A 21939-nucleotide genomic window follows, 5' to 3' on the forward strand; every position below is an offset into this window, starting at 1 on the left:
ACCTCATTCTTTAAGATTTATGTCATCCAGTGAAATTACTCTTTATTTCTTCTTATCTATAATCTTACTAACTCCCAGTGACTCTCCCATTTTCCCTGAAGGCACAGGTGTCTGGCTCAAGTCTTCCTTTTATCTCTGTCCTGAAGTCACCCTGCGAAACCTTTGTGGATGGCCCATCCAACACACTTGCACTTACAATTCTAAACCTTCTGGGGCAAATTGTATGGCAATGATAAAAAATCTCATTGGTCGTTCCTGCAGTGGAATCCCTGTTAAAGATTTGTACATCATCTTGTTGGACTCAGTTTGAGTTAGTGGTTCCAGTTGCCCAGTTTAATCTCTATCTTACCCTTATCTAGGTATCTAGGTCATTCAACTCTTTCTTGAGTGCCAATATAGTCTAATTTTTTTCCTTAGGTTAGGATTTAATCAGAATAAACTTAATTATGCTGTTGTAAAGACACTCATATTTCAGTGGCTTAGAGCAACAGAAGGTTATTTCTCACTGTCGCATAGTGCACTGCAGTTCCAAGGGGCAATTCAGAATCAAGGCCCTCCATTTGATTTCTCAGGGCTCCAAGCTGCCCTGGTCTTATGGCTTCGCCATCTCTACCTGAGGCTTGCCCCACTATCACAATACCGTGGGGAGAAGAAGACTTTAAAAATTCCTCATGGACTTTTCATTGTCTAAGCCTGGAAGCCACTCTTATTTCTTTTGTTCATATGTCATTAGCTAGAAGAGTCATATGCCTGCTGAACTTCAAGTGGACTAGAAAGTGTGGTCTTCCATGAGCCTGGAGTGGAAGAGAACTAGATATTGGTGAAAACTAGTTATTTCTACCATTGCTGAATTGAGTTTCTGTGGGTTTTGGTAAAACAAACAGAAATGCTGACTAATTCAGCATCTTTACCTTCTCTCTATCCTTTTAGGGGAAGTAGGGTCTCTCCTCCAATTTAAGACCAACACCTTCCTCTTTGCAATTGATCATACACCCAGCAGTAGAACACTGCTCCACAAGTAATTTATCTCTATTATTTACCCAACATCTCCATTCCCATGGACTCTTTGCCCTCATTTTCTAAGCATACTTAAGCTTTTGCAACTCTTTTCTCCCTTTTAGCTAACCTCCAATTTCTTTCTATTGCTTTTTGTTTGAACTCCTTGAAAGGGTGGTCTCTGTTTTCCGCAGCCACTGTCTCACCACCGATACACTCCTCAGTCCATCAAACCTTGCCTCTGTCCCCACACTCCACTGGAACTGCTCAGACGAAGATCACCAGTGGCCTGTAATTGATTATCTACATTTTTCAACCTTCCAGTTACCACACTTCTCTACTACATCTAATGGTATTGATGACTCATTTCTTGAAATTCTTTTTTTTTTTTTCAGTTTCCTTGGGTGTGCTTTCTTCTCCCTCTCTGAAAACAAAGTCTGTGATGATTTTTCTGTGATTTCCTTTCTTCTCACTCCCTAAATTTTTGCTTCACTTTGGGCATCATCATTTGCTCCTTGCACTTCCTATTATACATAACCTCCTGGAGCAATCAAAACTACTATTTTCTCTTTATCTGTGAACAGACAGGTCCCCAAATTCTATCATCATATATATGATAAAAGACTCGTGTCTAGAATACATAAAGAACTATTAAAACTAGACCTGGCATGGTGGCTAACGTCTGTAGTCCCAGCATTTGGGGAGTCAGAGGCAGGAGGATTGCCTGAGCCCAGGAATTTGAGGTTACAGTGAGCTATGATGGCTCCACTGCACCTCAGCCTGGGCAACAGAGTGAGAACCTGTCTCCAACAATAACAAAAAAAAAAATTGAACTATTACAACTCAATAGAAAAAGCCAAATAACCCAATTTAAAAATGGATAAAGTATATAAACAGACTTTTCTACAAGAAGAAACCATGCAAATGATCATTAACACAGGGATAGGAAACACTTTCTTTCTGGACATGGAAAGCTTGAGAGGATAACTAAACATCCAGTGGAGACAGATTATATATAGTTGGATAGATGAGTCTGGAGTTCAGAGCAGAGGCTCAAGCTAGAGATACCAAGCTGAAAGTGAACACCATCTGATGACATTTGAAGTCACAGAAGCAGATGGGATCACACAGGTTTGAGTTCAGACGGAGAAAAGAGCCTCTTAGACTGAGCCCTAGGACATGCAAATATTTAAACACAGAAAAGAGTAACAGATCCAGCAAATAAGACTGAACAAAGACCAGTGAAGGAATAGGAAAACAGCTCGGCTTTATAAATGCTTATTAAACCAAACTTTTTGACACTTGGTCTGCTCTCATGACAAGTTTCTTCTTCTTTAACAGCTACTTGTATTTTTTAAGCCATATTGAAAACAGGAAGCAAATATCACAAACTATTTCCCCTGTCTCCTGAAGCAAATCTTTTTCATATCAAAGCTTATCTGCCAACTCCACAGAATATTGCTTCTCATCCTTTGGGAGACACATTTTTTTCATTGAACCCATGTTTATTTATCATTTTGTTTATTTTTAACTTACTCAACCTTAAAGAAAAGATATCTTTCTAGACATGCTATTGGAGAATAACCAAGATGCAGACACTGAGCTCAGTCACTCTGTATTTATTTTATTTTTTATCTTTTTAATTCCAAAAAACCATTGATTAAAATTTTGCAAAGTAACCATAGATAAGACTGAATAACTCAGACTTTGGAATATGTACCATTACTGTATTATTTTCCACTAATCTGTTGGGCTCATGAAATCAGACCATATATTATGGTCAGAAAGGTGTTTTCATTGAAGGAAATTAATGCTGCTATTATCATTCAACTGAAAAAGAGGTTAACCCTGAGGAAGACTGATTTTTTCCTAGAGGGTACAAGTTTGGATAAAGTGATAAGGACTTCTTCCTCCACTCAGGGACAAAATTCTGTCTGTTCTGGACTCAAAGGCAAGAGGAGGCCTGGACCAGCCCTAGGGGTAGAGGTGAATGGCCCTGGCTCATGGAGGCAGGACTGGAGTGAAACAGGGAGATAACATGGCATGAAGGAGAGTGGTACTAATGGGGCTTTGGGTTATCAGAAGCCAATTGTATGAGAAGGAATTCGTCAAGCAACAGTGAGCCTACTTTTTTGAGTGGCAGCAACAGCAGCAAAAGCAAGGGTGATGATGCCCATCTCTGGAGCAGCCAGCATCTTTGATAATAAGTAAGGAGTCCTTTAGTCCAGGGGGAATACCAGGGTTTATTCTACAACCAGTGCCTTACAGAAAGAGCAACTGCAGCTGGGTGCAGTGGCTCATGCCTGTAGTCCCAGCACTTTGGGAGGCCAAGGTCGGGGGGATCACAAGGTTGAGAGATTGAGACCATCCTGGTCAACATGGGGAAACCCCGTCTCTGTGAAAAACACAAAAATTAGCTGGGCTTGGTGGCACATGCCTATAATCCCAGCTACTCAGGAGGCTGAGGCAAGAGAATCACTTGAACACGGGATGCAGAGGTTGCAGTGAGCAGAGATCACATCACTGCACTCCAACCTAGCGACAGAATGAGACTCTGTCTTAAAAAAAAAAGAGAGAAAGGAAAAAGAAAAGAAAAGAAAAAAGAAAGAAGAAAGAAAGAAAGAAGGAAAGAAAGAAAGAAAGAAAGAAAGAAAGAAAGAAAGAAAGAAAGAAAGAAAGAAAGAAAGAAAAACAATTGCTTGGACAGAGGTGGTCTCTGCTGGGAATTCATATGAGGAAGGAGTACCTTGAAGAAACAAGATTCCCTGCTAACACAGTGTGTGGAGGACCACAGTTGTTAAACACAGGGATGCCTAGGTGTGATACTGTCTACGTCACCAGCTGGTGAAACTAGAGCTATGGCTACATAAAGGTTTAGAACAGCCCCTTAGGTGAATTGAAGAGGGAAGTGTTTTCCCCAGCTCCCTTTGCATTTCTGCCTTTATCTCAGTCCATCATCTCCTTAGGTCTCATAAAGACCAAGTCCCCTTCACACTTTGGATGGAATTAAGCAAAAGACTTCATAATTTTTGTCTGTTTCTTGCAGAAAGGCCATTTCAGAATTATCTTCCCCTGCATAGTCAGGGTAAGGCTCCCTCTATGCTGGGCCAGAATATTTTCATGGACTCCAGGTTGTGCTTCTTTGTACCATCTTCATCACTGAGAAATGGGTAAGACAGGTAGTGACTAATCATCTGAGACTATCTTTTCGAATACCTGATAGGTTGCATGCCTGTCAGAATGATGAATTTAAAGGGAGGGAGAATTTGTGTACCCTGAAGCCAGACATTGAACATGTCAAGTCAACCTCTTCCTCTAACTCTTGGAGGGGTTGTCTGTCCATTTTGTTTAAGAGGGACATCCAAATTCATTCCTTTTTATGATGTAATTAATAGAAATTTCACCATTCTTTGGTTTACAGTTTGTTCATATATTTAGTTTACATAGCTATTGCTAAAGGGCTTTGGTAAGTTTTTCTGTATTTTTATAGATGATTTAATAGTAAGCAGGGAATGGTGTATTAGAGGTGTATATGGTCTGTGCTAATCTAGAAGGATTGTACTGTGGCAAAGTTATAGTGTCGGTGAGACAGAAATTCAAGTAATCAACAAGGAATCCCAGACTGAGTAGAGAAAGAAATGACGTTAAGAGAGGGTGAGAGACCTGTATTCAAAAAGGGGCAAGGAACTGGAGTCATGACGACAGTAAAGAATTGGTGCAGTGTAACTGAGAGAGAATGATGGAAGGATAAGAAGCGAAAATACTGGAGGGCCATAAAGGACCAAGGATGAGATCATGTGAGTGCACAGCTGACCTGGAGTGAAATGCAGATTGTTAGAATTGTGGAGGTCCAGGAGTTGTGAGGGTGATTTTGGACTGGTAATTTATGCCAGCATCGAAATACTTCGTGGATGATGGCAGAATTAGAGAAATGGACCAGAATTGAGAGACAGATGACCAAGTCCTCAAAAGGAAATCACTTACATTATAGCAGATAGTAATGCCTAGGATGCCTAGGGTGGGTAGATGAGAGTCCTAGCTTCTTATTGCTGCTGTCACAAGTTACCACAAACTGGGCAGCTGAAAACAACACAAATTGATTATTTACAGTTATGCAGGTCAGAAGTCTGACACAAGTCTCAGTGGAGGTAATGGTTAATTTTATGTAACAACTTGGCTGGGCCATGCTGCTTAGCTATTTGGTCAAACAATATTCTGGATGTTTCTGTGATGTTGTTTTTCTAGATGAGATTCACATGTAAATCAGCAAACTTTGAGTTAAAAACACATTGTTCTCCTTAATGTGGGTGGGCTTCATCCACTCCATTGAAAGTCTTCATAGAACGAAGACTAACCTCCCACAAGCAAGGAAGGGCTCTGGCAACAGACTGTATCTATTCCCTAGGTCTCCAGCCTACTGGCCTTCCCTCCAGATTTCAGACTTGCACCTCCACATTGCATGAGCCAATTCCTTAAAATAAATCATTCCATTCCCTGTCTCTGAACACACACACACACACACACACATACACACACACATTCTATTGGCTCGATTTCTAAAAAAAAAAAAAAAAACCCTGACAGTGGGCTAAGATTGAAGTCAACCAGAATGTATAGAAGAGTCCATTTCCTTACCTTTTCCAGCTTCTAGAGGCTTCCCACATTTCATGACCATGGCCTCCTTCCTCCATCTTCAAAGCTAACAATGGTGGGTAGAATCTCTTATACATCCTATCTCTCTGACCTTCCTTCTATAGCCACATTTCCTCTAACTATAGCCAAAAAAGGTCCCTGATTTTAAAGAGACATGACCAACATGGATAATCCAAGATAATCTCCTCATCTCAAAGTTCTTAATTTAATCACATCTGCGAAGTGCTTTTTTTGCCATATCAAGTAACATGTAATCACAGGCCCCAGGGATGAGGACTTAGACATCTTTGGAGGGTCGTTTTTCTTCCTAACACAGTGATGTAATCTGCCCTCAGAAGAGAAGCTGGAAAGAAGACTGATGTACACAGGGCTAAATGGAGTTCTTGCTGCACCAAATGTGAGTTCCCCTTCTAGCTATAGGCCCTAATTTCATTCTTCTAAGCAAGCATTACCCAAAGTCTGCTCTGTGGCATATTAGTATTGCAAGATGGATTAAAAATAAAAGCTCTGTGGTTAAATAAATGTGTAGATTTTATGTACCTTTGTATCTTTACAATTCACATTAGCACATGAAAGATTCTGAGAAGTTTATATTGAGGAAATCTGTCCAGTTTAACATGGGTTTTCCAGGACTTATTTTTCCAAGGAATTCTCTTTTTGAAACACCTATTAACAGCTCCAGCATCATTGCTTAATACAGTGGACTTTGGGAAATGCATTTCTAGACAACACAAAGATACTTTCACAGGTCCAGGGATGGGGGAAAAGAGCCTTACATAATCCATAAAGCCTTGCTGGAGTTCCCTAGAATCAACTTGAATTATCCGTAGCCCCGTTTAGTAGGTGAGGGCTAAGATTCAAAGAAGTTAAATTTTGCCCTCATGAATGGAATAGTCAAGGTCTGAACCCAGTCCGTCTTACTCCAGAACCTTCACTTTTAAGCATTGTCCTTGAGTTCCTCTTTTCATATCAAGCCATGTTCGAGCCTCCTGGTCAGCCCTTGGTTGAACACCACCCCTGGTCTAATAGGCTACAGCATGGGAGGATCAAGTGTTACAGAAGATAGCAACCTGTGCTTCCCCTTCATCAGGGGCTGGGAGCAAGGCAGTTATAGAAGAAGCTGAGGGAGTGGCAGGTTTGCTGACTGACATATACAGTCTACAGTGGAGATGAGATCCACAGAATAAGGCAAAAACAGCAAAGTCCCCCAAGGCAGTCCCGAGGCTAATTTACATTAGCGGCAGGACTCTAAAGTAGCAAAGGGAAGGCAGCACCACCTAGTGGACAAAACGAGAGCCCTGTATTGAGGTCACTGCAGTCAAAACCTGATTTCACTATTAAGCAATTTGTCTCAAGCTCAGTGTCTTAATCTGCAAATCTTAACCTCATAGGATAGTTGTGAGAATTAGTGAAAGCACAGACAAAGTGCCAACCATGCAAAATAAATGCCATATCCAGCTGTTGTTGTTTTTTTTTTTTTTTTAAGACGGAGTTTTGCTCTTGATGCCCAGGCTGGAGTGCAATGGCGCAATCTCGGCTCACCGCAACCTCAGCCTCCCAGGTTCAAGCGATTCTCCTGCCTCAGCCTCCCAAGTAGCTGTGATTACAGGGTTATTATTAATTATTAAGTCCAAGCCGATCTTTCTTCACAGCTCTTCCTCCTGACCCCACCCAAGTTAATTCAACTATGCTTGCGAGAAGTGCACGTACTTCCTACTCTTACCACCCAGGTCTTTGGTTGGTGTGGCCCTCTTAATTCAAGAGTGTTGCTGAGGGCTGCCAGAATTCTGAGGCCGCAAGAAAACAAAGGGGGCTGGAGTGATTTGCTTTCAGCGGACTCCGTAACTGGGCCTTCCCTGCAGCGTTCACTTCTTGGTGGCTCTCGGTAGGGGCTGGCTGTCAACAAAATGTTTTGTCTTGGAAAAGAGAGGGGTCCACCGTTATTCTGTCCCCATTAGCTTTCTAATTAGTAAAAACTTCAAGAAGCTGGCATGTGCTTGATTCTTAGCATCCAATTCTGAGCTTTCATCATTTCCCCTATTTGTATGTTTTCTTGGTTAGCTTAACGGAAAAACCTTCTAAAATTGTTTATATTATGTTCCATAAGTTATTACTTACAGAGATGACAAAGAAAACACTTGCATTTCTGTTTGTAAGTCTGATATCTTTTGCTAAATGGGTATTTAAAATGTTCGGAGGATAATAAGCTCCAGGCTCCCCTAAGTAAGAAACAAATTAAAGTGCTGATAGAAAATAAATCAAGAAGTACAGGCCTAAGGAAATTTCATCCTTCAATTTCCGGTTTCAGATGCTTCCAGTTATAAAACAAAGATAACACATCCAGACTGAAAACTCAAAACAGAAGACACATATGGTTTTTGATTGTAGAATTTAAAGAGAGTGGGTTAGAGAAGGAAACCTATAATGCTAACAGGTGGGAAAGAAGGCTGTGATTACTACTTTTCCTCTGAAGCACTTGGGAATCACCTGGCTGCAGTAAGCAACCCAAACTTGAGAAAATTGACCTAAAATTGTCGTATAGGTGAGACCAAAACAATTAGTGTTTGGAGAAAAAAAGAAAAATGCTAACATCTAAGTTTAGTGACAGGGATATTTAACATACGCCTAGTTATTTCTATTATTTTAAACCTTGCTATATTACATTGTTGGAGGTAGAAATTAGAAATTGATCAAAGTGTTGCTTTTAATTAAAGAGTTTAATTTTAAGGAAAATGAATTAATGGATTTTCAATATATCTTTTTCAATCACTTATCTACACCCTTTTTGGAGCAAATCCAGAAACCAAAATAAAGGCATGATATTTAAAAGGAAAGGATCAGTTTCTGTGTTAAGAGTGTGCTTTGCAACTCCAATTCTTCATGTTAGAAAACGACAGAATGGGCATAAACGATTGCCTTGATGGGACTCATTTTGGAAGAAACATCGACAGTTTTTCATATCTTTTAATTAAACACACTTCTAATATACCCAGCTGCCTTCTCATTTTTTTTAAGAAAAGCGTTTAAAAAATCTTAGGATAGTTAATTTTTTAAGCTAATAGGATTCTGATATAGCATTTAAGCTTCTCTTTTAGATATTGTCACCTTAGCACAGTCTTTTCTCCTAATTTTTTAATTAGCCAAATGTCCCAGAAGGATAAGCATCATTCAATTTCCAGCAAGACACAGTGGGAGCATCACGGACCCAAAACAAATAAAATTTGATCTGCTTGAATCTGACAAGCTTTGTGTACTGAGGCCTGATTCAACTTATCTGAGTCTCTGATTCCTCATTTTTTAAATAAGGAGAATAATGTGCAACCTCACATGGTTGTTGCAAGGATTAAATGAAACATTTTATTTTCAAGTACCTGACATAGCCACATCATAGATGCTTAATATATATTATTTTCCTTTCAGTTTTCCCCTTCATATGCATATATACCGGCAATATCAATTTCCTTTATATGTAGTGCCGATGCTGTTAACTTTATTAAGCTAGATTTTCCATTAAGCATTTATCCTTATTCATTAGCTAGGAGGACTGACGCACAAAGATATTAAATTATTTACTCAAGTTTAATGAATGAAATTGAAAACCCTTTTCCTCTGCTTAACATGAATGTGCCCTTTTCAGTATGCAGAGCTTTGTTGCATTTATTCAGAAGCTATTGCTAAGTGCTTAGTTTGGAACAGAGGATTAATGAGCCCGGAGACATGGCGTTGGTCACCATGGCAACCAAACTAGCTTTGCTGTGTTCCAAGCTCAAACAACGGATGTGGGATGCTTAACTCTGGCCTGTGATATATAGCTGGGTGTTCTTTTTCATATATCTGACTCCCCATTGCTCCTTCCAATTACTCCCTGATTCTCGTGGAAAGATAAATAAAAAGAACACCCCTACTTCTTTAGGGCTTTGCTTTTTCAGCTATACTACCTAATCTCCTTCCCGAATATAATTATCTTCCCATCTGTTTCTTAAGATTTTAGCACCTAACTCACATTACTCCTCACCTCAAAAATTCCTGACATTATTCTGGGGGTCTTTAATGCCACATGAATGACCCACCCAATCTCCTGGTCTCCCCGTTTCTGAATCTCATTCACTTCAGTGACTTTCTCCTACTCTGACTTGATGACTCCAACCCACAGTCATACCTGGACTGAGTCATTACCTGAAATTTATCTGTCTCCAGAAATCACTGATTCATATATCCAATTCTCTGCCCACAGTCTTCTGTCTTTGCATCTTGCTTGTTCAGTGTCCACTATAACAATTCTTGGACTCCATCAGATCCCTCTCTGTGTTCTCTTTGTCCATTAAATGTTCCTTGCTTCTCTCCTTCTCTATCCAGCTTAGTTCCATATTTTATCATTTTAATAACTCTTTTGCTGGAACTTTAAATTCCCTTCATCTCTTCATAGCATCTATCTGGGGCCATTATGAGTGACCCTAAACCTGCGTGAGCCCGATTATCTGCTGTCTCAGTGCCTGCACCCAAGCAGCTGAGTGCTGTGTGACAAAAACCACCTGTGCCACCTGTGCAAGACTAGTACCATCATAAAGGCAAACATCAAAACTCAATTGGACCCTCCAGACTGCTCAGAAACCCAGCGTTTCTCTGTTTGACTTACTTTCCCGTTCTCTATAATTCCCTATAATAATTATTCTCTATAATTATAGAAAATATAATATATTCTCTCTAACAATTATTTCAAACCTCTTTTTTCCTCAGATCTTTTATACTTCTTCTCTTTTCACTCTCAACTCTCTTCACTTCTTACTTTACATAAAAAATGCCCTTCAAAGGGAAGCTTCCTTAAAGCCTTCCCACCACACACATCAACTCTCATTCTCTCCTTCTGTGCCTCTGGCTACAATAGAACAGAGGTTCTCCTCTCCAAAGTCAATCCTTTTACCTGCTCTGGATCTCATTTCCCAAACTTCTCAGAATCCTCACACCAAAAATTATCCCTACTCTCTTCTTTGTCTTCAATGTCTGCCCTACTGGTGGATTTTTCCATCAGTTTTTTAAATGCTCAGGTTTCTATCATCTAAAATCTAAAAAAAAAAAAAAGTTCAAACCCATTTTCCTCTTCATCTACCTTCTCATCTCCTCTTCACAAGTACTCCTTAAAAGGCTTGTTCACACTTTTAGACACCCTCCTTTTTAGTTCTCAATCCCCCCCACTCCGATTTCTGCATCCATCTCTCAAGTGATTTGTATAATCTTCAGTTCCATCCATGTCACTAAATCCAATAGCAGCTGTTTAACTCTCAACTTACTGGATCTCTCCGTAGTATTTAACACTTCTGACTTCTCCCTCCTTCCTGACCTACTCTCTTCATATGGGAAAGAAGCAATGTGTACAACTGAGCACGATTTTACTGGTAATGATCATGAAATTGCTCTGGTTCAACTGCACTCTTTTCTCTAGTGCTAGAACTTGTTGTCAATTGAACATCCAATAAATTTTTAACAATCAACACCCAATATGTACTATGCACTGGGCTCTGCCAAGCAAAACAGTCTCTGGTCTCCTGAAACTTATGGTTTAGTAAGGGAGGCAGTTACTAATCAAAGAATTCAACAAATAAAATGTAAGTGCCACAGAGGAAAGCTACAATGTGCTATGAGAATACAGAACATAGCATTGGGACCTAATTGATTTTAAAGGAATTAAGGAAGACTGATCCTCAGAAGTGAAGTCTGAACTAAGACCTTGCACAGGAGTAGAAGTTTGCTCGGAAAAGAAGAGGAGCAGAGCATTCTAGATAGCAGATGTGCTATATTTGCATCCCCAGCCTTTTCCCCTAACTTAGCACCTGGAATAATGGCATTTAGGTCTTGACTCTCTAGAAAAAAAGTCAGTTAATTTTTTTTCGGAGAATCTGACCAATCTCAAGGAAAAAAAAATTCATAAGAGACTAGGTCAGAGATTCCTCAGATGAAAGGTGCAGCCAGATACCCTACAGCAAACAAACAAACAAACAAACAAAAAACCTCTACGTAGATAATTAGATTCCAAATCAGCTTTTAGTGACTCAGATCTTAAATATAGGCAGACAGCCAAGGATTATAAGACATCTGAGGAAAACCTCTAATATAGTTGACAGAGACAATAAAAACAGAGAAAAACAACCTAGAAAAGATCTCCCAGCAAGTAGATAATAAAAAACATAAAATAGGAGAGACGAGACAATACAAGATAATTAGAGAAACAGTCCAGGGAGGTTCGACATCCAAATAATAGTAATTCAAGAGAGAGAGCATATACAAAGCAGAAGAAAAGAACTCACCCAGGAAATAATTCAGGAACATTTTTCAGAACTGATAGACAAGCAGTTTGGAATTGAATGGACTCAGTACAAAGGATGAAGATAAACCTACCAAGACAGTTCATTGTGAAATTTTAGAACATCAAAGACCAAAAAAAAAAAAAAGAATCTAAATTCCCCAGAGAGGAAGATAATAATTCACATTAAAAAATGAAGATGTAAATGGCTTTCAATTTTCCAGCTGCAGTACTGGAAACTAGAAGGCAATGGGGCAATGCCTTCACCATGCTAAAAGAAAATGTTTATGAATCTAGAATTCTAATCTAAGTCGGGGGTAGAATTCATGCACTGGGGTGCATGTATGGTCTCATGCACCCTTTCTCAGAAATGTACCAGAGGACATATCTAACCCAAACAGGCAACACACCAAGATTTAGGAAGACTTGTGGTCCAGAAAACAGGAGAGAGGAAAAGGGTATCCCTGGGATGATAGGGAATGGGGATCCCAGGATGACAGTGGTTCACCAGATGCGCATCAACCTGAAACTAGTTGCAGCAGGTCTGAAGACTCCAGAAGGAACTTTTTCAAGAAAATAACATTGATAAAATACCCACTGAGTTTAAATATTTCAGAAAAGATTAAAACTATTGTCTGACCAGGTACAATGCCTCACACCTATAATTCCAGCACTTTGTAGGCCTAGGCATGAGGATCACTTGAGGCCAGGAGTTGGAGACTAGCCTCATCAAAATAGCAAGACCCTGTCTCTACTAAAAATAATTTTTTAAAAATTAGCCAGGCACGGCCCATGTGCCTGTAGTCTCAGCTACTTGGGAGGCTGAGGTGGGAGGATTGCTTGAGCCTGGGAAGTCAAACCTGCAGTGAACCATGGTCATGCCACTGCATTCCAGCTTGGGTGACAGAGTGAAACCCTATCTCTAAAAATAAATAAAGTAAAATAAAATAAAAATATTGGCAAAAGCTTTGAGGTTAAATACCAATGAGTATGTAGAAAATTAAGCAAAAGAATGAAATAAGACAGTTTTCTACAGAGATAACAAACATTGCACAAAAAAAGAAGCTATCATAGTTGACCACAAGCCTCATAGTTATAATATAACATCATAAGGGACAGGAAATGAATAAGTATTTGGGGGGAGGGACACGGATAGAGGGAAAGGAGCCAGATCCTCATTTTCCATTAGAATAAATCAATAGATTCTCATAAAGCTGCTTCTATTGCTACTTATTCTTTTCCACTTTTATGGATAAATAAATGGTATTTATTTAGTAATTTGGAGCTAAATACCAAACTAATCAGCTCAAGGAAGTAAAAGTGGTTGCCTCTGAAGAAGGAATAATCTAGTACTACATTTTTCATTATAAACCTTGAATATGGTATCTTCTTAATGTCTTTTTAACAATTTTCATATTTCTTCCACCTCTTTTGCTAAATATATTTTCTAGGCCCCTTAAATTTCTTGTGATATTATAAATATATCTTTTCTTACATTACAATTTCTAGCTGCTTATTTCTGGTATACAGAAATGCAATTGATTTTTGTATATTGATCTTAAATGCACTACCTCTTCTGAACTCAGTTACTAGTTGTAACCATTTAATTGTAGATTTTCTTGGATTTTCCATGTAGACAAACATCCTGTTTTAAATAACGGCCATTTTGCTTCCTTCTTTTAAATCATCATACATTATGTATTTTTCTCTTCTCTTTGTGCCAGTTAGGACCTCCAGGACAGGGCTGAAGAGACTGTGATGAGAGCAGAAAAGTTGTTTCATTCGTGATTCTAAAGAGATGCTTCTACAATTTCACCACTAAATAGACTATCAACTTGAAAGCACTGCTTAAGGTTGTGTTTCCTGAAGTGTGGTATGATTTTTCGTGGAACATGCTTTACGGGACTGGAGTAACTGCTGACTGACTAGGAGTGAGATAGGGACTGCAAACTCATTTCAAGTTCACTCACTCAGAGCAGAATGATTGGAGGCAAGTCTTCTGGAAAAAGCAGTGACCAGAAGACACGGCCTTTTAGAGTCATTTTCTGCCATCTGAGAACAGAGGGTCTCTGAGCAGATGGAGGTCAAGAATTTAATTGCCTTTTATTTACTGTTACTGTTACCCTGAATGTATGTCAAGGGATTTTGGGTTTCAATTTTTTATAGTAATATCAAGTTTCCTTTAAACTTGAATTTAATAAGTAATATCAATTTGATGACAACATTAAATTCATATTGCACAGGTGGTACTCACAATACAGCAGATGTGGCAAAAATCCTCAGGGTGGTTTGCAAATGACTAACATGGTCAGATTTATGCTATTACAATGTATAACGCAGAAGATGAAAAGATGGAATGTGGTGAGGTGGTAAGAGCAGCGTCTGTCCAGCAGGCCTATCTATTTCGGATTAAAATGAAGGCCAGTGACATCTTGCCTTACCATGTTCCACTTCATTGACCAGGGAATTTCCTAACGTGGGTGACTTGTGTCACTGTCAGATAAAGTAGCAGGGAACAGTCTTTTAAAAGGCATGGCCCCCTTTAAATTGCCCCCATGTCACATTCTGCTAAGGAACATTTGAATTTTTATGGCTTTCCTGCAGTAACAAATTTTCCTCCTACTGTCAGGATTTGCTTCATGCAGAGTAAAGCGGGCAGCTTTCATTTTCCTCTTATGAATGGAATAGGTAGAAATAATATGCGGCTTAGCAGCCGCCTAAACCTGCCCCGACTCTCTTTATTCATAGGGAAATGCAGGATTCAAGGAGAGGACGTTTTTCAGCAAGGTAAATAAGCCTTCTCAACTGATGAACATTATTTTACTAATACCAAAGGCAACAAAGGCCAGGAGATGGGGGCATTAAGCAGAAAGGCAAACAGAAAAATAGCAGACAAAATCCAGCATGGGGACAAAGCAGGCTCTGCAACACTGAAAAAATAGGGGAAAATCCTTTAAGAGAAAATTGGGTGCAATTTTTTGCCTCAATTAGCCTTTTCCACAAAGAGCACTTTTCCACAAAGAGCCCATTAAATAGCAAATGAAATTACATCGGTTTTCAGTTGCCATGGCATTGGTTCTTCCTCTAACGGACTTCTGCGGTCCTGAGCTTAATGTTAGCCTGACGTATTTTCCTCGTCTATATGTTGTCTCAATTCCCTCTGTCCAGCTACAAAGTGATGTATTTGAGTTCTCCCCCAGAGTATCTATGACATAATCTAAGAGAGAGAAAATTTAGCCTTTGGCTATATCTCTAGAGACTGAGAGGGTAAAACTGATGAAGAGCAGCATTTCATTAACCATGAACCACACAGTTTTCATTTATTAGGCGGCAGTGGGTCCCCATCCATGCACTCAGGGCTTCTGGAGCCATTCCCAGATCTGTCAGTAATCTCAGTAACTATTTATTGAGCACTTTCTATGTGCCAAGCGCTGTCCAAGAAGCTGAGGCATAAAAATGCAAAGGAAAGAAAACAAGATGCTCACAGTCTTTTAGTTTCCAGGTTAGAAGACCTACCTGCAAAACACTTACTTTCTCCTCATGCATAAGATGGGTTGAAATTTTACCCAGTGATCTGATTCACAGGTTTGTTTTCTTATTTATATATCTGCCAGCTGCCACACTTTAAAAAAATTATTCTAGCAGCAAGGATCTAAAATAACAGATTTGCCTTTTTGAAATTGCTTAGCTACAGTTAAACATTAGCTATAATATCAAGTTTCACTCTGATATTTTAAATATTATTTTGATATGCATAGTCACATATAATTTTCAGAAAAATACATCTATACAGTCCATACTGTCCCGTAAGCTGCTTTTTACAACCTTCCCATGTGAACGGACATTCTTTTAAACATCATTTTAAATATCTGCATGGTATGGCGGTAACAACATGAAATTTTCTATTAGATATGTAAGCATTTTTCAGTTTTTCAGTAATATAAATGACTCTCTGAGGGCAAATAGGAATCGAGCAATTTTTTCAGACTCTAAATACATTTAAAAATTAAAAGTGCCTATCTATATATTTTCAATTGTGGTACATTTTAAATGTTTTTCTTAACCAATCAAAACTTCTAAGATGAAAATATAAGGTAAAATAAGTAAAATATACTCTAACTGCATTATTCTGAAAACTCTTACAGAATTAGGAGAAACTCACTAATTACTAGTGTACTGCAGGTCATGTGACCAAGCACAATTCTAAGTTACATGATCAGTGTCTTTCTTTTTCTTTCTCCCCAGTTATCTCTTTGACTTTAGGTATAACCTAGTTCAGAGATAACATCTAAAGTCTGAATTCGAGGCCCTAAGTAAATGACAGCCCTGGGTAAAAAGGTCTCCTGCCTAGAATTGGTCCCTAATCCTAGAGGTGAATTTTCTAAGTTACAAGAAAGTTTTAAGCTTTTGATATGTGTTATCAATTTGCCCCCCCCAAGGCTGGTACCTATTTACATTCTATTAAGCATGTGTAAGAGCACTTCCCTATGTGTTTGTCATATATGTATTATCTTTTGTATGCTTATTAATGTAACAAACAACAACAAAATATCTAATTGTCATTTTAATTGACATGTTACTGATTACCAATGAAGACTATCATTATGTCATATATTTATTTGCTGTTTATATGATTATTCTTTTTTTTCCCTTAAATATTCCTGTTCTTGGTCGTTTTGTTCTTTTTCTTTTTTTACCTCTTTCTCTCTCTTTTTTTTTAGTTGTTAGCCTCATTACTTTAATTGAAAAACTTCTGCGTATAGTAAGCCCTTTGTCATATAGTCTCAAATATTTTCCCCAGTTTTATGATTGCCTTTTAATTTTATGGTGTTTGCCCTTCTGAAGTTGAACATTTTTGCTTTCTCTAATTTATCTCTATTTTCTTTGTGAATTCGGCCTTTGATGACATGGCTTGAAAGAGTAAGTGGATCTTTAATGGACTTCTATTCTCTCTCCTTGATTCTTATAAGCCTAATTCATTAGTGTCAGCCTACAAGCATTGCCCAAGCTTCCCCCTACCTCTTTCTTCCTTCTCATCTCTAGGTAGTCTCCCTCTGTTGACAGGAACAAAAGAGATGGGGAATAACTGTACCGGCTGGGAAAGGTGACACCTCTAGGGAGTGAAAGGTTGGCCACTCTGTCAGTTTGTGGTTGATGAAGTCACATGAAAAGGCCGCAATGTAAAAAGTTAACAAAGTTTCAGTTACATGGGATGATAAATAAGTTCTGAAGATCTAATGTATAGCAGGATGACTATAGTTAGTAACACTGCATTGTTTACTGGAAATTTGTTGAAAGTAGATCTTAAGTGTTCTTATTTATGATTAAGATGAAAAGATGGAACGCGGTGAGGTGGTAAGAGCAGCGTCTGTCCAGCAGGCCTATCTATTTCGGATTAAAATGAAGGCCAGTGACATCTTGCCTTACCATGTTCCACTTCATTGACCAGGGAATTTCCTAACATGTGGGTGACTTGTGTCACTGTCAGATAAAGTAGCAGGGAGCAGTCTTTTAAAAGGCATGGTCCCCTTTACATTGCCCCCATGCTACATTCTGCTAAGAAACATTTGAATATTTATGGCTTTCCTGCAGTAACAAATTTTCCTCCTACTTTCAGGATTTGCTTCATGCAGAGTAAAGTGGGCAGCTTTCATTTTCATTTCATTATTACGAAAAGTGAGACAAAAAACGTTTTAATTAGAAAGCTAATGATTAAATTAATATATAATTTCTAAAATTCCTTAAACTCTTAAAAATAAAAAGCTTGCATGTTTAAACTAATTAAATTTAAAAATCAATAAAGATAAAAACTAAATCTAAACATAAATGAATGAGTAAATGTGAAGAGTGGTGATGGCTACACATAGAAAATGTGGGTAAGCTCCAAATTATGCCTAACCTTGTCCCTGTAGCTTCCTTCCTAAGTGGGAGGCTGCAAAAGCGAAGAAGAGCACGACTGCTGGAGGGAGGTCACAGGTCACTATTATCTACAGTTGGAGATCAGAGGAAAACCTTGTGTGCCAAAGGAAGTGATTCATAGAAATAACAGTTGAAGATGTATGAGACAGGATAACTGAAAGGTTCCAGTCTTTCAGAAGTTGAGATGAGATGAAATCCAGAGAATATGGGATACAGCCTCATTTTTAACAGGTGAACCAAAGAAGAAGGAGAATATGCTGGGCTGAATTTTTTCTTCCCCTTCATTTCCACAGGTTGAAAAGATCACGGCTTTTTTTTTTTTTTTTTTTTTTTTTTGAGACAGATCTTGCTCTGTCACACAGGCTGGTGTGCAGTGGTCCAATAATAGCTAACAGCAGCCAGCCTCAAACTCGTGAGATCAAGCAATTCTCCTGCCTCAGCCTTTCGAGTAGCTAGGAATACAGATGCACCACCATGCCTGGTTAATTTATTTTTCCTTTAGTAAAGATGTGGTCTCACTATGTTGCCCAGTCTGATCTCAAACTCCTGGCCTCAAATGGTCCTCCTGCCTCAGCCTCCCCAAAGTTCTGGGATTACAAGCATAAGCCACGGCTCCTAGCCACATGGCATCTTTTATAAGTCCAGTAATCCTACTACATTTCTCTAGTAAGCTTCTTCTCCCATTTTTTTTCTCCCGAACTTCACATTCCTTCTCCATTCTTATGAAAATGTCTATGCTTTCTGCTCTCCTCTCATTTTTTGGCTGGTGACTTTGACACATTGTTGGGAGGAAAAACCATCCGAACTCCCTCATCTTAGCACCATCAAATCTATAAATATTCTGGCATTTAAAACCATCTTTTACTTTGTCCCGCTTCTTAAAAATGAGGATGCTCCCAGCTACTTGGGAGGCTGAGGCAGGAGAATGGCGTGAACCCGGGAGGCAGAGCTTGCAGTGAGCCGAGATCGCACCACTGCACTCCAGCCCAGGCGACAAAGCGAGACTCCGTCTCAAAAAAAAAAAAAAAAAAAAGAGAGGATGTATCCCGTAGTCTCTGGATTTAATCTCATCTCAACTTCTGAAAGACTTTCAGTTATCCTGTCTCGTGCATCTTCAACTGTTTTCTTCCTATGAATCATTTCCTTTAGCACACAAGCTTTTTCTTTGATCTCCAACTGTAGGTAATTCTTGCCTGTGACCTCCCTCCAGCCCCCTCCAGCAATCATGCTCTTCTTATGTTCACTTCTGCAGCCTCACTTCTTTTTAACAATTGTTTACCTGTGGCATCTCTGGTTTCTTACCACCCATTTGCACTTTACACCATTCAAATCTGGCTTTTAACACTGTTTCACCAAAACTATTTTTGTCAGTGATAACTCTGTCACCTAATCTAATGAACATCTAATTAACCCTGGGTAGCTATCACTATAGCTGGCCACTCTCTGCTTCTGGAACCTACTACCTCTTTCTTTGTCCTTGTGTTGCCAAAATACTCTTGGTTTTCTCCAATTTTACTTATCAGTATATCTTACTCTCCTTTACTGGTTTCTCTTCATCCTTCTAACATTGAAATGTTAGAATTCATTGGGGCTTTTTCATAGATTCACTTTTCTCTATATATACTCTTTATCCAGGTGATTCCATTGATTTCCTTGGCTTCAAATACAATCTATAGGCCAACAATTCTGAAATTATAGCTTTAGTCCAGGGCTCTGTTCTGAAATCTATACTTTTATATAAAGTGCATCCTTGACATTTTCACTGAAGTTTCAAAGAGATATGAAAACTCTCATACTTAAAACTGATCTAGGAGGACTCACTCTATCTGATTTCAAGACTTGATACAAACCTGTGGCAATCAAGTCAGTGGAGCATTAGGGAAAAAAATAAAAAGATATATAGGTCAATGGAATAGGCTGGAGTCCAGAAATAAACCCATACATATATTGCCAATTGATTTTTGACAAAAATACTAAGGCAGTTTGATGGTAAAAGAATATTCTTTTCAATAAATGGTGTTGAAACAACTGGGCATCCATATAAAAAAAAGACGAACCTAACCCATAACTTACACCATATAAAAAAATTAACTCAAAATGAATCCTACACCTAAAAGTAAAATCTGAAATGACAAAACCTCTAGAAATAAACATAGGAAACAAATTTTGTTGCTAGGAGGAAAAAAATTGATAAATTGAATTTATCAGAACTAAATACTTCTTCTCTTTGAAAGATACTGTTAGGAAAATGAAAAGAAAAGCCACAGAATGAAGAAAGGTACGTGCAAACTATGTATCTGATAAATGACTAGTATTCGGAATATATATCAAGAACTCTCTCAAATCAATAAGAATACAGGCAACCCATTTTTTAAAGGAGCAAAAGTTACAGACATTTCACCAAAGTAAATAATATACAGATGGCAAATCAATACATGAAAACATGTTCAACATCCTTAGTCATCAGAGAAATTCAAATTAAAACAATGAGATACCATTACAAACATATTTAGAATGGCTAACATTCTAATGATCTACCCCCCAGTAGAGGGACATTTAGAATGTTAGCCAATATGTTAGCTATTCTAATATGTTTGTAATGATTGCAAACTGATGTTGCCCACGCTGATCTCAAACTCCTAGACCCAAGCAGTTCTCCCATCTTGGCCTCCCAAAATACTGATATTATAGGTGTGAGCCACCGTGCCCAGCCTAATTTTTTTTATCTCACATTATCAAGTTCTGCCAAGCAACTGGAATTCTCATACATTGCTGATAGAAATACGAAATGATAGAACTACTTTGGAAAACAGTGTTGCAGTTTCTTATAAATTTACCACATAGCCATCATCCCACTCCTAGGTATTTACATAAGAGAAATAAAAACGTCCACATAAAAACCTGTACGCAAATGTTTATATCAGCCTTTCTTTGAAAACTGACAAAACCTAAGGACATTCCAAATGTCCCTCTACTGGGGGGTAGATCAATTTTGTTATGTGTATACAATGGAATACTACTCAGCAATAAAAAGGTCTAATTTATTGGTCCATGCAACCATATGGATGGATCTCAAATGTATTATGCTAAGTGAGAGAAACCAGACTCAGAAGCCTACATATTTTATATTTTAATGTATACGACATTCTGAAAACAGGCAAAATTATAGGGACAGAAAACATCAGTGGTTGTCTGTAGATGTAGAGGGGGAGAGGACTAACTACAAAGGGCATCAGGAAACTTTTTAAGATGATTGGCATGATAGTTTCACAAAAATAGTATTTCTCAAAATGTTAAATTGTACTGTTAATTTTGCTGAGTGAAAATTATACCTCCATAAACTGACTTTTTAAAAAATGGATTTAATGATTATCCCTACATAGGTGCCTCTTCCTCAAGTTTCTTTACCTCAAAAAATGGCATCACTATCTGCCTATTTTCTAAAACCTGAAACCAGGCAATGATACTTGGGACTTCCTTTTTCCTTCACACCCCACCCACATCCAATCCATCTCCGAATCCCAACAATTCTACTTCCAAAATGTATTGCAAACCCATCTCCTAAACTTCCTATCTGAGCTTGCCCCTGGTGCAAGCCACCATCTTCTCTCACCTAGACTATTACAATAGCTTCGCTACTGGTCTCCCTGCTTCCATTCTTGTCCACCTCCAATCTATTTTCTGCATAGCTCCAGAATAATGACTTTAAAGGAAAATCAAATCATGTCACTGTCTTACTGAAAACTTTTTTGTGGCTCTATTTCAGAGCCCTACACTTTGACCCTCGAAGGCCCTGTAGGATCTAACACATCCAACGTCATCTTGTAACACTCCCCTCTACCCTCTTGTCCTTCCCACCCTACTCCACACCCATGATACTCTGGTCATAGTAGCCCTCTTCTATCTGTTTAATATTCCAAGTTTTATTGCTCTCTTAGCAATTTTGCTCAAGCTATTTCCTATAACTAGACCCCTCTTCCTCTCGGCGTTCTTTTTTAATGGCTGTCTCCTTCCCATTTGTTTTTTGTTTGTTTTTGTTCTTTGTTTTTTGTTTTGAGACAGGGCCTCACTCT

At 38.6% G+C, this 21939-nt stretch overlaps 1 protein-coding gene across 1 annotated transcript in view; it reads right to left on the reverse strand.

Annotated features, from left to right (window-relative positions):
• ASB4 (ankyrin repeat and SOCS box containing 4) overlaps positions 1 to 21939 on the reverse strand; it is a 54084-nt gene that overhangs the window by 21265 nt on the left and 10880 nt on the right. The window lies entirely within an intron of this gene.

The sequence above is a fragment of the Gorilla gorilla genome, chromosome 6 (genome assembly GCF_029281585.2).
Source record: "Gorilla gorilla gorilla isolate KB3781 chromosome 6, NHGRI_mGorGor1-v2.1_pri, whole genome shotgun sequence".
In the NCBI taxonomy this organism is placed as follows: domain Eukaryota; kingdom Metazoa; phylum Chordata; class Mammalia; order Primates; family Hominidae; genus Gorilla; species Gorilla gorilla.